The following is a 5963-nucleotide window of genomic DNA, read 5'->3' on the forward strand; positions in this document are numbered from 1 at the left end:
AGTGGTGATTGTTGCTGTTCTAAAGAATATATATTTTATTCCAAAACGTTTCCCCAAAGGCAAAACTTGCTTTGCCTTTTTTTGCTGTACCACGTAGTTCATCATTATTGCGCTAGAGGGCAGCAGCGAGTTAACAATAAGGAACAGCTGAAGAATAAAAGAGTCAAATGCTTTTGGTTCTGCACTCTTGAGGTGACATACTATGCGTTTTAAAACAATTCCAAAGAGTCTTAAAACATGTCCGTGAAATTATTTCGTCAAAATACTCACCAGACGAATAATTATGACATATTTCTACAGCTTTTTTATTTTATTTTATTATTATTATTTTTTTGCCATGGTGAAATTGGCTCATTTTAGGGGCGAATCTTTCTCACGCAGTGTACCAGCCCTCATGCTGCTTCACATAATGTTGTGCCTATGGCGAGTCCAGCTTTTGTTGTGGGGATCGACTTGCTTCTAATTGCAGAAGCACGATGTGGAAAACAAGTGAATACCCAAGACAAAGAAAACTTTTTTGTGGCGCATGGACACATCGCCAAAGACACACTCCCCCACTTCACCAGCAACTTCACAGAGCAATTAAGTAAGTGCCATTCATAAGAAGCAAACCCTGTTATCTCATATAGATTCCATCGCATTTTTACGGGTGAATGCAGAATTTCATCACCAAGCCACTAAAATACATTTGTCAGTTAGTGTAATGGTTTTGCGCCCGACATCGCCAAACACAAATACTCAAATCATCTTTCCCCATTGAAATGAAGGGGCATGCCATTAATCCATTCCAGTCCTGCCACCCCCCCCCCCCCCCCAACAAAAAATATGTTTGTGTTTTTTAATAAAGAAAAATAGCACTCTGTAATATTGTCGATACTTGATAAAAAAAAAAAAGAAAAACGTAGAATAATGACATAATTACATAAACTGTAAAGAATCAAACAGCTTGTGAATCATGATTTAATGCCGTAATCCAATTCATTGTGCTGCTCCTTTTGATGTGCCTGCCTTAGCCACCGGGAGGCAGTATAAGACTACACTCATACAGACAGAAACAAAAAAGAAAATTAATTCTACTGCTACTGCGACTCAGTAAAATGCTGTAATATTAGTCATTTTTCATAGAGCATAAAGAATATATGCCTGTGAGCATTGTTATATCTGTTCCTGTTATCTATATCCATTGCTTCTAAAACTTCAACTATCGATGCTAACCGTTAGCATGGAAATAGCGTTTTGTGTTGTTTATTATTATTAAGATAAGCATACTTTGCCAAAACAAAGTTGTTGTTTTAAACACAGTATACCGCATGTAATCCTCTTTGTTTCATGTCTAGTTTGAGAGTAAACTTCAACTGGGAGTGGAATTAAAGAGCTTGAAGCCACTTTTTTTTTAATGAATTGTTCACTATTTCCCAAACTGCTGCTTATTGTGAAGTGAGTTGAATTGACTTCACTGCTACCATGCAGCACTTGTATCTCAAGTCGAAGCAAAAAAATCAGCCGCATGACGGCTCGTATCTTGCAAAACTTGTAAGTCGGGTCACTCGTATCTCAAGACGTCACTGTCGTATGTCCCATTTAAAGTTGTGATGCTTGTTTAACTTGAAAGATTTAGTTCCGTTTGATGATCATTTGACTTGCTTAACGTTACGCGGCGAAAGTGCGATACTTGGATCCGCCCGTCAGGAGGGCTCGCCGCGCCTTCTTTCCCATGATGCACCGGTGAGATGGACCACACGCACGCACCCATACGTGCACGTTTTAAAACGTGGCCCCCCTGGGGGCCCATCTGCTGCCCCGGCTCAAAGCAACACTGAAGGAATTCAGTGTGCTGTTGCCGAATTTCCCGAATAACACAGCATCTTAGCTGGGTATTCTGCCATTGTGTATGTGTGTGTGTGTGTGTGTGTGTGTGTGTGTGCGTGTATTCACAAGGGGCCAAGTGGAGCGATGAAGTTTGCCATTGTCACCCAGTGTGGGTGTTTTTCAGACTCTCTGGCATCATCTGTGAGTTAGTGTTCTCTGTGTTGCTGCCCAGTGTGCCCACTGTCTTCCCACAATGCCCCATTCAGGCCTCGGGGCCTCTCTCCCACTCTCTCTCTCCTTTTCGTCCTTTTTTGCACCCGTAGAAGGAGGGGGTGCTGTAATCATCGTCAAATTTTTGTGAAATAGCTGTGATGTCATCTTTTATTTTTGTTTTCATCCCCACACTCGCTCTCGTTCTCTCATTTCCTTCCATCTTTCTTCCCTTTCTGTCTCTCTGTGAGCTCCCAAACACAAAAGACAAGGGGAGGCCGCGACAGGACCCCAGTGTATGCTGGTTGCCGGGAGACGGGGAGACAGTGTTGGGTCTTTAAACTGCTCTCAGTGAGTGGTGTGTGGAGTTTCTTTGGGGGTGGGGGAACTGATGGGGGCACTTATTTACATGGGAAGAGGACAAGGGTGAGCGCGAGGATTGGAGGTTTGAAATACAACTTTTTTTTCCCCCCCCCCAACACCGTCGTCGCTCCTAAAATCATTCCGCAGCATCAAATATTTACAGAGCGGAGGAAATTCAGAGCTGTTCATTATGTGGAGAATGGATAGCAATCTAAATCAACTTGTCTCACATACGCACACACACACACACACACACTTTGATGGTGGTGGGAGCCTTGGTGTGCGTTGGCTCGCCGGCTGGCGCTGACTGCAGAAGACATTAGTGAAGCGCTTCAACCCTCCTGTTGTGTCAGATTGACCCATTTGAAAGTTAAAGAAATACAACACAAAATAAAGCTGCAATTAATGGACCTTTTTTTTTAATGGAATATCCTCCAAATCATCAAACTTAGACATTGTGTAGTAAATGGCACAGGCAAAAATTTAGCATGGCCTACCTGTCCAGGATACCTGCTTCTGATTGGGGCTAATTTGGGCAAATTCGTAGAATAGCGTCGTAGAATTCGCCCAAAGTTGTTGTTTCAAATCAAAATGGCCGCCTTCCTGATTAAATCCGGACATAGATGCTTGAGACTTTTTCGTGCATCCTGTATCGATAGACATGTCCGTCTGTCGCCACCAGCCTTGGAATCATTGTCCAATTTTGATGGCATGCTCTGTCAACATTAGATGGTGCGGGCAAAAAAACCTTGGCAATTTAGTGTATTAATAGTTCAAACCCCAACACCAAACTATCAGACCAAAACATTTGAATATCGTGGGCATTTGGGCGGCATCTTAGGATGTTACAGAAAGATCACAAAACTACACAGATAAGGTAGACTGCAGCTCCTGATGTCACTCACTAGGCCACGCCCCTTAAGCGCACACGAATACAACAGGACAGTGACTCAACTCTGTAAAGCAATTTATTTCTTTACATTCTCGTTTATTATGTTTGTATACAATACAGTGCTGTTTTTAGATTAAAAAAAAAATAGTGGTGTATTTTGGCATTGCAATTCATTTCAATGGATTTGGTATAAGAATAAATTGAGTTAGGTCATGTAACAAATTAAGATCACATGTCAAGATACGACTGAACTCCATTTTTTTTTCTTACATTAGGGCTCGTTTGGACGACTTCACGAGTAGGAATTCGTCAAAAGTTAAGCCAAGGAATTCACCCAGAATTACTGCTTCAAAACAAAATGGGTCACTTCCTGTCCAGTTTCACTCGTGGGTGAATATGGCAATTAAATTTTGTGTTGTTTGGTGAAACTGGTGTCTGGGGTCAATTGTTTTCAAACTTTCAAGGGGGTGCTACTGCGTGAATTTGGCGGGACCCCTAAAATACACATATTTTCACTAGCATACACAAGCTTAAAATAATTGTGAGTGTTCGGGCAAAAGTAATAATAATTAATAATGAGATTTACAATGTCATGTTTTTTTCCTGGGTCAAAGTGACCTGTGAGCATTATTGCTGTGACTGAGAAACAGTAATAAGAGGGTTTAGAAGACTTGATTGAAAACAGGAAAAACAGACAAGAGCGCACACACCCATCCAAACACATGCATCCACTCCCCAGCAACTTACACCCCCTTCAAAAAAAAAAAACAACAACTCTTTCCCTTTACTGCTATCTTCCTGTCCAGAGGACTGTCAGCGACGGTCACATTATGTTCTTTCTCTCTCAGTAATCAGGGGAGGGGATGAAGCAGGCTCAACTCCAAGCCTGAAGTTCAATATCAAACCCCCACCACCACCACCACCCCTCGCCCCCCACCACCCAACAAAAACTCCACAATGAAAGCAGGAAGGGCAGGCAGAGGACGAATGAGCCACCCATGGCTGCATTCACCGTGGAAAACGCTGTGTTGTTGTTTAACTTTGGGATTTAAAGGGAAACTTTGTTTTCAGCGCGCGTGACGTGACTATATTTTTATTTTGAGGGCCCAAGCATGGCGTGCCAAGAAGGCCCCTATTGAAAGTGCTTAGTTTCTTTTACACTCCTTTGAGGGCTTTCCCATACTTAAAACAAATTCATTAGATTTTGCAAAGTTACATTTGGTAAGGATTGTGGGCGTGTACAGAAAAAATAAAAATAAAAAAATCGTCTCGGTAATTCAGAATTCAAAATTCAGCCCCCAAAGGCAGTTTCACTAAGCAACAGAAAATTTGCCAGGCATGTCTAACATGAGTAGACAGAAAAACGTTTCAAGAACATATGCCTGAAAAGATACAGGAAGTCTGCTATTTTAGATCAAAGCAGCCATATTAAGGTGACTTCCAACTGTCCTTCAAAAGTGAACTCCTCCCTGGTAATTTTGTCTGATTGTATTGCGGAAAAGTTTGATGACCAGGTAGCGGCCCAAGAAGCCATTCGTGAAAAGACAAGGGAAAAATGCCATTTCAGATCAAAGCAAAGACATTTTGTCCGATTGCGGCCAAATTGTAAAGCTATATAGCGGTACTTGACAGAAAAGTGACGCTAGACTATGAAACACAGTCCTTTTGTGTGGGTGGAGCTTTTCGGCCACATTTAATGACTCGCCATGAAGTCAGCTCCACAAGGTCAAATTTCGACCAATTGTCTTGTGTGTGAAGCTCTCATCCTGAAGATATTCATAGGTGCCCCCCGCTGGCAGAAAAGTATATATGCAATAGTGCTGCAGCCGACACTCCCATTTCCTTCAAATGTCTCCGTCTGGGCCCGTTGTTGTTGTAGGAGTTGCACTACTTGCCGTGATCCTCCGCAGATGTTTCAGGGCGAGCTTGCGCAATCAATTTCCCTTATATTCCCTCGACATTTAGACCTCCAAACCTGACACCCGTGGCCGCCCCCACCTCTTTTCTCCCCCTCCTTGTTATACATGTGCATGCCTCGCAGAAACCATGGTGAGCCGGGTGTGTTTTGTTCTCTTATTGCACAAATATGTGTAATGCCCTCTTCAAGCTGGAGACAGGATGGAGAGAAGAGAGGGAAAAGGGGAAGTAGGACGGAACATCTTGTGGCCTTTTCCCCACATTTCATGTAAAGGGCTGTGTTTTTTATTGCATTTGTGTGTCCGTGTGAGAAAAGGCCTTGTTTTTGGTGATTAGTATGCAGAAAGGAAGCCCATTTGCATAATTAAGTGCTATAGAGAGTGAGAGAAGCAACAAAGTTGGTTAGTTTTTACAACAGAGTTTAATGATCACAACGTTATTGCTGCTCACAATGTTAGAGTCCATCATTCCCATATCCATCTTATTATGTATGTTTTAGAAAGAACCCCCCTCAAAAAAGCATATAGACAGATACAATTGAAGTGGTTAAACACAGAAGATTTTAGTACACCCTATACAGTGGCCGCTGAAGGGCAGATTAATATGGAACTACACTGTTAATTGTCAAAAAGACAAAAAATCCAAATAAAATAAAGGCACAAGAGGCAAGCGCTGGCGCTCTTCTCCGAGGCTCCAGTTAACACACAAAACAGCTCCAGTATTTCAGGACACACTGTCGTATAGATATGTATACACAGAGCAAGGCATCAAC

Source organism: Phyllopteryx taeniolatus, chromosome 19 (assembly GCF_024500385.1).
Source record: "Phyllopteryx taeniolatus isolate TA_2022b chromosome 19, UOR_Ptae_1.2, whole genome shotgun sequence".
Classification (NCBI taxonomy): domain Eukaryota; kingdom Metazoa; phylum Chordata; class Actinopteri; order Syngnathiformes; family Syngnathidae; genus Phyllopteryx; species Phyllopteryx taeniolatus.